Raw genomic sequence first — 11,554 nt, 5'->3', positions numbered from 1 at the left:
GATTACGAGGGACCCCCTAGCAACAGGCATTGCTAGCCCACTCAAGAGGTGAGTAAAAAAACATTTTTCTCCAAATGTTTTTTTTTATTTATTTCATGCACATTAATGACATTTTTTTTTTTTGGGGGTGGAATTCCACTTTAAGGAATGTCATAGTTATTTCCAGAAGAAGCTGAATGTAATTTGACAAAGCACATGCTGTTGAAAAGGGATGTTGGAAGAACAGCAAAGTTGCTTATATAAACTGAACTATATATATGCATTGTACCTTTCTATCCAGCAGGTGGCATTGCAGTATTATGTGTATTCTATGGTAATGTAATGAGTGGAAGTGTTCTGTCTATGCTCAGTGTACTTGTATACTTCTGCTTCCTATGTTCCTGTTCCATTATGATAAAGACATGTTTTGATATTTTCCCCATATTCTCTGCATCCAAGAAGCATCCAGCACATGATTTCAATACTCGGCTAATATCCTGAGGAAGAAGTGAAGATTGAGGTCAGTTGAGGTGCAGGTAAACCCCAGTGCATCAGTGTGAAAGCAGCCTTAGGCGCGATCCCCCTTCATGCGATCAGTCTGATCAGGTCCACCTGTCTGTTTTTCGGGCGGACCAAATCAGACCCTCCATTCACCTCTATAGACTTTTTTTATGATTTTTTGACAGAAAATTTGATAAGGGCAGCGAGCCCTCCCCGCCTCCCTTTATTAATTACTTAATAAGTCTCTAATCATGTGAGATCTAACGTTAAAAACACTAGATCTTACCGAACAAATATTTTATTGAAACGTCTCTTTCTTGGTATAGAACCTAAAACATATTTATAATAATATTAATGCATACACAGGAGAATTGCCTATTGGTTATCATCTTCCTACGTCAGACTTAAATTCTTTGCATAGATGTCATCCATCAGTTCACATTCATGTACAGTATATCCAACACCTGTCTTGTTAAAAACCTTTGAAATATAGCAAGTAGTGCCAGATGAGTCCAGGATAATTTTAGTTGGTAAATAAGTCATATAAAAGCAACCAATTTGTTTCAGGAGCAATGCCATTTCCCCCTTCATCAGGGCTCAACACAAGATAAAATCTGGATAAAAAACAACTGACAGCAGTTGCTGAGCAGCACTGGAACTCCAGGGCTATTGAGCTACTTTCACATTTTCCTTCATCTGACTGCACAAGCAAGTCTGATAGTTCCCATCGTCTCTTTGATTATGTTATTCTGGAGTCCTTAAAGCCTAAGTTTAGCCTAAATTAAAGAGAAAAATTGACACAAGGGACATAACTTACATTTAGTATGATGGGTACCTTGTGGTGTTTCTTTGTGTTTAGAAGAAATCTTCCTTTGCAATTACTACCTACAACTTAATGCATAGAATGCATTAACTACTTCAGCCCTGTAAGAATTTACCCCCTTCCTGACCGTCCATTTTTTGCGATACAGCACTGTGTCGCTTTAACTGACAACTGTCTCAGCCAATCAGGAGGGAGCGTCTCGGATGGCTGAGACACCCATGGACATCACTGGACACAAGTGGCAGTCTCATAGACACACATACACATCAAAGATCATTTTTAAAAATACAAACTCTTTCATGGCTTTTGTCTTTCTTTACACATATTACTGACACTTTGTTTGAACCTATCATAAATGTAAGGTTAGGCTAAACACTTTAAAATAGTTTGGAACTACTTAGCAAACAGTTAAAGTGGAGTTCCAGTCAGATTTTTTTTTCTACAGTATTCAGCTACAATAAATACAAATAACAACTTTTTGGAAAAAAAATTTTTTTTTTTTTGCTCACCTTTTCAGGTCTGTTGCTAGGGGGTCTCTCGTAATCTGCCTCTTCCTCTTCAAGGTGCCTGACGTCATTTCCCTCGGCGCCCGTGCTCGCTAATGCTCCTGGGAGATGTCTGTCATCATTTCCCAAGAGTCACTGGGCAGCGCCGAGGGCTTCGTTGCCATCACAGCGGGGGCAGCACTTCTGACGACGACGCCCGTTGTGATGGCAATGTCAGAAGTGTGGCGCTGCGCCGTACATACTGCGCATGTGCGAGAACGGGCGGTGCATGCTGGTCGCTCAGCTGCACCAAAGCCCAGCAGATACTGCTTGTGGGCTTCACATGCCCACAAGCACTATGGAAACGGCCACGAAAGAGGAATATAAGACATATTCCTCTATGAAATCGGCAATCAAGCACTGATTAATCACTCAAATGTGAGTGCTCTAAATAAGCCTTAGAGAAAAAAAATGTGCAGTGTTCAGGAGTATGTAACGTACACCAGTGCAAAATGGAGTACAGTAGTCAGGGTATGTAATGTACAACATAGTGTATAGACTGCAGCGGTTAGGACTGTGTAACACACAGAGTACAAGGGGAAGAAGTATGTAACACATACTTGCCAAATTTAAAGCTTTGGAATGACAGACATGATAGAAAGTAGTATGTTGTGGAAAAAAGTGGGTATGGTTAAATTATGCTGATTTTCAGGGTGGAAAATGATAGAGTCTGATAAGAAAAAACACATAAACACAACCAGGGGATTGTCCCTAAGTAAATTCAATGACTGTACAAACTTCCCCCATTTTCCCTGTACACGCTGCCCCCCCCCCTACACATTGCTCACCTCCCTGAACAAGCTGCCTCTCCCTGTGCAATTTTCCTTTTTACCTGCACTCACTGCCCCTCCCTTTATTAGCACTGCCCCTCTCCCTGTACACACTGCCCCCAACTTCAGCTGTCCCCTAAAGATTGGAGTCTTGTTATGGGCAGATGAACTAAAGTGCCTTTCCTCTGTCTGTTTAGGATGTTCATGGATCAAGGCCTTGGACAAGAATTCATGTACACTTTTTTTGTGTACTGTGATTCCATAGTTCACTCTTTTTTGCTCACAGGGTTTGGCAAAGATGTATTGCACCATAGAGCTCCATAAAGAAAATTGGGTGCTCTTCCATGCAAGGATTGACCCATGGCATTGTGAGTAAATTGTTCCTGATACAGGACAGGTTATATAAAGATGGCATTAAATGGCAGGCTTTAGAACAGATACTGCACTTCCAAGTCCAGTCACAATAACTTAAAGGCTAAGTTCACGTTTAAAAAAAATAAAAATAAATGAACATCTTCTTTCAGGTAAAAATATGTGACCTTAATATTTTTATTAGGCGCCTGTAAAGCATTGTACCTGCTGTGTCAGGTTCCTGCAGGCTGTCAGTGTAGCTGTCTGCCCCTACCTAGTACGGGCAGGCAATTACTGAATGGCAGGAAGATCAATGAACTACTAGAGTGCTCACCAGTGCCCTCTCAGTTCATTGAGAACTACAAGCTGTAAGCCGCAGTTGTTGACCGTAGTTTTAGTTCTCTAATTCAAAGAACTCTGTGAATGAATGACATGACCAAAGGGGTCCTTACACTGTCATGCTCTTTTTAAATTGTGACAGCGGGTCTGGGAAGAAGATCCCCCCCCACACACCCGCTGTCACAACATGGTCTGGGGAGCCACTGGGGCTGCTGATTTAGTAACATGTTACACTTTGAATATGGGTGTAACATGTTATGAAAGTTGAGCTTATTCTTTAAAGTGGCAGTAAAGTCCCCCTTGTTTATTTGTACCTACAGGTAAGCCTATAATAAGGCTTACCTGTAGGTACAGTAAATATCTCCTAAACATGCACCGTTTAGGAGACATATACTTTAGTAGCAGCTGGTGACATCACTGGCGCATAAGCACTGCTCTCAATGGACAGTGTGACATCAATTGACAGCTGTGCCGTAGGAGTGATGTCATCAAGGCTCGGTGATTCAATTGGCTGGCATACACAAACACGGAAGGAAGACCGGGTGAAAATGGAATCTCTTGCAGCGTGCTGCTGGAGGGCTTCATTCTAAGATAAGTCTTTTTTAATAATGTGCTAGTATGAGTTGCATTATCCTGCAGGGATCCATTTTTTTGTGATTTATTCCTGCTTTTATTCTCCATGATCTAAGGCTCCATTCACACCTGAGCATTTTATAGCTCCAAAACACTCAACATCCAAAATCCCATGGTTTGTAATTCTGCCTGTTCACACGTGAGAATAGTTCTGCATGAAGCTCAAAAAACTACAGCTTCTTTTGAGGTATTTTGGGACAAATAAATGAAATGGGAGTGCCTAAAAAACACACAAAAAGGTGCAAAATGCACATATGTTTTTCTCTAGTAACTAGCTTTCTATTGGCTAAAAATAATAAAAATAAAAGCCTCAGATGCCCACAAAAACTCTAAAAAAATAAAAAGCCCTCAAAACAACCAACTGAGAATGGGGCCTTTCAAAGGAAGCAGAAGACTGGTGTGTGTAGTGGGGGCAGTCAATGTCTCTGCAATGAAGGCATTTTAGAAGTCACACTAAGACCTGCCCTTTGTATGTGTATGATATAAGCAGGCCATACACGGTTCGTATCTCGGCTGGTTTAGCAGGAAGCATCTGAGATTCGAACCGTTAATGGGCAGGCTGAATGTACCAAGTTGATTGATCAACTTGGGTACAACCAGTCTGCTGGATTCTCTTACGATTAGCTGCTATAGCCGCAAGTGATAATCACGGCTTCCCCTCGCCAGGAACAGACAGTTGCTCGTAGGAGGGATTCCCCTCTCAACACTGTCTGGTCAACAACCTGAAGTTGCAGGAAAGAAATTTGCAGTGTGTATGGCCGGTGTTCTGTCAGAATCGGCAAACTGTCAGATTAGGTAATGGAAGTGACGTTCTGTCAGCTGCGCATGTGTCCACCGCTACCAGGTTTGCTCATCTGACAGAACACCTGCAGTCAGAAGAAAGCAGTGGACATCTTACTACACCCAGCTACGCCTTAAATTTCACAGTAATTTTACCTATACAGTGAGTGTATAGAAATAAATATAGTGTGTTGACATCTGTGATGATGTTTGGATAGTACATTTTGAAAGAAGCTGGACGCCAGCATTAGAAAGGCATTAGGAAGGTGACCATGTTGGTACACCCCGCACTGCTCAGCGCCAAACCTTTAGGCTTTCAAAATGTAACATCCAAACCCCATCACAGATATGAATATACTATATTTATTTAGATCCGCTCACTTTATTGCTAAAATTACTATGAAATTCAAGACGCAGCTGGGTGTAGTAAGATGTCCGCTGCCTTTTTCTGACTGCAGGTGTTCTGTCAGATGAGCAAACCTGGTAGCGGTGGACACATGCGCAGCTGACGGAACGTCACTTCTGTTACCTAATCTGACGGGATGCTGATTCCGATGGAACACCGGCCATAGATGAGGCTGTGAGCCATTGTACTGCTTGTAGTGATAACAGAATAACACATATTGAAAAAGCATATTAAAAATGTTTTATTCACTAAATATGCAGAAGTGTGTGCAATCTAGGGCCCTCTGATTCCTATTCTATTAAATTGGATTGTAATTGTAATGTCTGCCCTTGTGTGCTACGCAAACTGTTAGGGTTATAGAAATCCTATTTAACCCCTTCCCGCCGACCGTACGCTCATATGTGGCCTCGGCTTTATGGGGTTATACTGTGATGATGCATGCAACTGCAGTACCATTTTTTAGAGTGTGCGGTCGGCTCTTCAGGGATAACAACTGAAAGCTGTTATCCCGGAGGAGCAGGAGGGAATGTCCCCCCCCCTTCCGCTGCTCTTCCCACCGGGAGACTTGAGACACGATCCGGCACTTCCGCTGGCTAGAGTGAGACTGGAAGGAAGCCGGAAACGGCTTTGATCCAGTCTCATTAGTGTAAACACGGAAGCCAGTTTACTCGGCTGCCGATGGCGCAGTTTTAAAAAAAAAATACAGTATTCAGAATCGCCGTTTTTGGTGATCTGAATACTTTGAAGTGCAAAGGAGGGATCGGGGGTCTTTTAGACCCCCGATCCCTCCATAAAGAGTACCTGTCACCACCTATTACTGTCACAAGGGATGTTTACATTCCTTGTGACAGAAATAAAAGTGATCAAATTTTTATTTTTTTTAAAGTGACAATGTAATAAATAAATAAAATAATAATAATTAAAAAAAAAAATTTAAAGCGCCCTCTTCCTCGCGAGCTCATTTAGCAAAGAAAATGCACACGTAAGTCGCGCCCGCATATGTAAACAGTGTTTAAATCACACATGTGAGGTATCGTCGCGATTGTCAGAGCGAGAGCAATAATTCTGGACCTCCTCTGTAACTCTAACCTAGTAACCATTCTTTTTTTTTAAGGTGACGCCTATGGAGATTCTTAGGTACTGTAGTTTGTTGCCATTCCACGAGTGTGCGCAATTTCAAAGCAGCTATTTACTTGACGTAACATCATATTGTACAAAAAAATTGGGCTAACTTTACGGTTTAGTTTTTTAGTTTTTTTTTTTTAATTCATGAAAGTGTTTTTTCTCAAAAAATTGCATTTGAAAGACCGCTGCGCAAATACAGTGTGACATAAAATTTTGCAACGATCGGCATTTAATTCTCTAGATTCTCTGCTAAAATATATATATAAAATGTTTGGGAGTTCTAAGTAATTTTCTAGCAAAAAATACGGATTCAACTTGTAAGCAACAAATGTCAGAAATAGGCTTAGTCATGAAAGGGATAATAATAAGGAGGACTGATAATAATAAAATAGTACATTTGTGTTTCCTGATTCCTCATCTGCATGTAAATATCTCCAATCCTGAAATTTGCCAATCCTACTGGTGAGAATAGAGATGTAGTTGTAGGAGTTGAGGGTCAGGTGATAGGTAAAGGAGGGGTGATCAGTGTGGATTGTACACACAGGACCTGGGTGACATGCAGTCACATGATCAGGTCTAGCTGTCACCAGGGATCCCTGGTCTCTCTCTCCGCTCAGGCGCCTGCACACTTCACGATGTTCTCTAGCCCAGCGATGAGCGGCTGTGCGGGTTGGATAATGGTCACATGACCGTGTGATGTCATCAAGGTCCCTTCTGTGGGTAGGAAGGAGGACCCACAAGGAGAAAAGTAAGGACGCATGGTGTAGGTGTGAGTACGGAGGGGAAGGGGTTGTGCAGGGTCGGGATAGGGTGCCGAGGGGTCCTGGAAGTGGGCTCACCTCTTAGGTAGGTAGATATTAATTGTGAACGGTAATAAGTGGCCGGACATGGTGAGAGTGGCTGTGAAGATCAGAGGGAGGTACAGGCATGCTCTGGTCACAGAATGTGTATATTACCCATAATAATCATCTGCTGGGAGCTAAGCAGGCAGGAGGATGAGTGTGAGGACCCTGTGACTTCCTCATACACGTCATGTAGACAGTCCTAGACATGTGCCATACTGAGGAGTCCCAGCCAGGGCTCACTTCCACCCTATAGGTAAAGGGCCATCAGACTGGGGCCACTAGGAGAGAAAGAATTGTATGCATTCGAGCTCAGTAGAGGGAATACATTCTGCAGTGTCAGTGGGGGGAATACGTATTCCGGTGTCGGGGGGGGGGGAATACGTATTCCGGTGTCAGTAATACGTATTCCGGTGTCAGTAATACGTATTCCGGTGTCAGTGGGGGGGGAATACGTATTCCGGTGTCAGGGGGGGGAATACATGTTCCGGTGTCAGTAATACGTATTCCGGTGTCAGTGGGGGGAAATACACGTTCCGGTGTCAGTAATATGTGTTCCGGTGTCAGTGGGGGGGTACGTATTCCGGTGTCAGTAATACGTATTCCGGTGTCAGTGGGGGGAAATACACGTTCCGGTGTCAGTAATATGTGTTCCGGTGTCAGTAATACGTATTCCGGTGTCAGTGGGGGAGGGGTACGTATTCCGGTGTCAGTAATACGTATTCCGGTGTCAGTAATACGTATTCCGGTGTCAGTAATACGTATTCCGGTGTCAGGGGGGGTAATACACGTTCCGGTGTCAGTGGGGGGAAATACACGTTCCGGTGTCAGTAATACGTATTCCGGTGTCAGTGGGGGTAATACACGTTCCGGTGTCAGTGGGGGGAAATACACGTTCCGGTGTCAGTAATATGTGTTCCGGTGTCAGTGGGGGAATACATGTTCAGGTGTCAGTAATACGTATTCCGGTATCAGTAATATGTGTTCTGGTGTCAGTGGGGGGGAATACGTATTCCGGTGTCAGTGGGGGAAATACACGTTCTGGTGTCAGTAATACGTGTTCCGGTGTCAGTAATACGTATTCCGGTGTTAATGGGGGGAAATACACATTCCGGTGTCAGTAATACGTATTCCAGTGTCAGTGGGGGGAAATACATGTTCCGGTGTCAGTAATACGTATTCCGGTGTCAGTGGGGGGAAATACACGTTCCGGTGTCAGTGGGGGGGGAATACGTGTCAGTGGGGGGGAATACGTGTTCCGGTGTCAGTGGGGGGGAATACGTGTTCCGGTGTCAGTGGGGGGAATACGTGTTCCGGTGTCAGTGGGGGGAATACGTGTTCCGGTGTCAGTGGGAGGAATACGTGTTCCGGTGTCAGTGGGAGGAATACGTATTCCGGTGTCAGTGGGGGGAATACGTGTTCCGGTGTCAGTGGGAGGAATACGTATTCCGGTGTCAGTGGGGGGAATACGTGTTCCAGTGTCAGTATTATGTGTTCCGGTGTCAGTGGGGGGAATACGTGTTCCGGTGTCAATGGGAGGAATACGTATTCCGGTGTCAGTGGGGGGGAATACGTGTTCCAGTGTCAGTATTATGTGTTCCGGTGTCAGTGGGGGGAATACGTGTTCCGGTGTCAATGGGAGGAATACGTATTCCGGTGTCAGTGGGGGGGAATACGTGTTCCAGTGTCAGTATTATGTGTTCCGGTGTCAGTGGGGGGAATACGTGTTCCGGTTATGGTTGCCACCTCATCCCTTTAAACCCGAACACATATGAATTACACAGGTTCTGTGGCTGATTATGATGGTAATTAAACTCACTTGGTGCCTTATCTGCATTTAATCAGCCTCAGAACCTGTGTAATTCAAAGGTGTTCGGGTTTAAAGGGATGAGGTGGCAACTCTAGTTCCGGTGGGGGGAATACACGTTCCAGTGTCAGTAATACGTATTCCGGTGTCAGTGGGGGGAATACGTGTTTCAGTGTCAGTAATGCGTATTCCGCTGGGGGTAATACATGTTCCGGTGTCAGTAATACGTATTCTGGTGTCAGTAATACGTATTCTGGTGTCAGTGGGGGTAATACATGTTCCGGTGTCAGTGGGGGGGGGGGAATACGTGTTCCGGTGTCAGTGGGGGGGAATACGTGTTCCGGTGTCAGTAATATGTGTTCCGGTGTCAGTGGGGGGGAATACGTGTTCCGGTGTCAGTAATATGTGTTCCGGTGTCAGTGGGGGGGAATACGTGTTCCGGTGTCAGTAATATGTGTTCCGGTGTCAGTGGGGGGGGGAATACGTGTTCCGGTGTCAGTGGGGGTAATACGTGTTCCGGTGTCAGTGGGGGGAATACGTGTTCCGGTGTTAGTGGGGGGGGATGCGTATTCCGGTGTTAGTGGGGGGGGGGTACGTATTCCGGTGTTAGTGGGGGGGGGGGGTACGTATTCCGGTGTCAGTGGGGGGAACACGCATTCCGGTGTCAGTAATACGTATTCCGGTGTCAGTGGGGGGAATACGTGTTTCAGTGTCAGTAATACGTATGTCGGTGTCAGTAATACGTATTCCGGTGTCAGTGGGGGAATATGTATTCCGGTGTCATTGGGGGGTAATACGTATTCCGGTGTCATTGGGGCGTAATACGTATTCCGGTGTCAGTGGGGGGAATACGTATTCCGGTGTCAGTGGGGGGAATACGTATTCCGGTGTCATTGGGGGGTAATACGTGTTCCGGTGTCAGTGGGGGGAATACGTGTTCCGGTGTCAGTGGGGGGAATACGTGTTCCGGTGTCAGTGGGGGGAATACGTGTTCCGGTGTCAGTGGGGGGAATACGTGTTCCGGTGTCAGTGGGGGGAATACGTGTTCCGGTGTTAGTGGGGGGGGATGCGTATTCCGGTGTTAGTGGGGGGGGGGGTACGTATTCCGGTGTTAGTGGGGGGGGGTACGTATTCCGGTGTCAGTGGGGGGAACACGCATTCCGGTGTCAGTAATACGTATTCCGGTGTCAGTGGGGGGAATACGTGTTTCAGTGTCAGTAATACGTATTCCGGTGTCAGTGGGGGGAATACGTGTTTCAGTGTCAGTAATACATGTTTCGGTGTCATTGGGGGGGAATATGTATTCCGGTGTCATTGGGGGGAATATGTATTCCGGTGTCATTGGGGGTAATACGTATTCCGGTGTCATTGGGGGTAATACGTATTCCGGTGTCAGTGGGGGTAATACGTATTCCGGTGTCAGTGGGGGTAATACGTATTCCGGTGTCAGTGGGGGTAATACGTATTGCGGTGTCAGTGGGGGTAATACGTATTCCGGTGTCAGTGGGGGGTAATACGTATTCCGGTGTCAGTGGGGGGTAATACGTATTCCGGTGTCAGTGGGGGGGGAATACGTATTCCGGTGTCAGTGGGGGTAATACGTATTCCGGTGTCAGTGGGGGTAATACGTATTCCGGTGTCAGTGGGGGTAATACGTATTCCGGTGTCAGTGGGGGTAATACGTATTCCGGTGTCAGTGGGGGTAATACGTATTCCGGTGTCAGTGGGGGTAATACGTATTCCGGTGTCAGTGGGGGTAATACGTATTCCGGTGTCAGTGGGGGTAATACGTATTCCGGTGTCAGTGGGGGGGAATACGTATTCTGGTGTCAGTGGGGGTAATACGTATTCCGGTGTCAGTGGGGGTAATACGTATTCCGGTGTCAGTGGGGGGGAATACGTATTCTGGTGTCATTGGGGGGTAATACGTATTCCGGTGTCAGTGGGGGTAATACGTATTCCGGTGTCAGTGGGGGGAATACGTATTCCGGTGTCAGTGGGAAATGTATTTCCTCTTCATCAGTTGGAAACCTGCATGCTTCAGTATCAATATGATTATTAAATGGTCCTGCACCTGTGGGAATATATAATGCCCAGCAATCCGTGAGAGTAATAAATGTGTTAGTGAAGAAAAAATGCTCCTCCATCACTGAGAAATATACATCCCTCTGCATGAATGGAAGTAATAAATGCCCCTCATCAGTGGGACTGTATCATTCTTCTGCATATGAGCTCAGTAAGGGCGCTTTCACACTGCTGAGCTAGAAAGCACCTTTCCAGTGGGACAAAAGTGCATCAAAATGATTCCCCTTTAAATCCTCTCTGACTTTTCACATTGCTGCAGTCTGAAAAGTCATGCATGCTGTATTTTTGGTGCGCTTTTCAAAAGTGCACCAAAAACGCATCTTCCATTGTATGTTAATGGAAAGGCACTGAGGGTATGTTTGTGCAAAAACTGTAGCTGCTGACTTTTAATAAACACACACTCACCTGTCCCAGGATCCAGCAATGTGCTCGCCCATCCCTTCCCTCTCCCCAGCACCAGCATTTCAACTGGGCACCCAGCTTGTGGCTTCACAGCTGGGTGCCCACTGCACATGCGCAAGCCGTGCTGCACATTGTGACGGTCCCACAGTCTTCTGGGACCTGTGAC

The 11,554-nt window shown here is 45.5% G+C and overlaps 1 protein-coding gene across 7 annotated transcripts in view; it reads left to right on the top strand.

The window, feature by feature from the left end:
- Positions 1–340: 340 nt before the first annotated feature.
- The window catches only part of TXN2 (thioredoxin 2), a 50,307-nt gene continuing 39,093 nt past the window's right edge, over positions 341–11,554 (top strand). Inside the window, exon 1 of one of the 7 annotated variants that reach the window (XM_073592817.1) lies at positions 341–499. The gene's annotated coding sequence lies outside the window, so the exon portion shown is untranslated. Of the gene's footprint in view, positions 500–6,839; positions 7,022–11,554 lie in introns of those variants that run through there. The other 6 variants (XM_073592813.1, XM_073592812.1, XM_073592811.1 and 3 more) reach the window with 6 other exon arrangements.

The sequence above is a fragment of the Aquarana catesbeiana genome, linkage group LG07, assembly GCF_042186555.1.
Source record: "Aquarana catesbeiana isolate 2022-GZ linkage group LG07, ASM4218655v1, whole genome shotgun sequence".
In the NCBI taxonomy this organism is placed as follows: domain Eukaryota; kingdom Metazoa; phylum Chordata; class Amphibia; order Anura; family Ranidae; genus Aquarana; species Aquarana catesbeiana.
The sequence above is the reverse complement of the archived record's forward strand: the minus strand, read 5'-3'. Positions and strand labels throughout refer to the sequence as shown.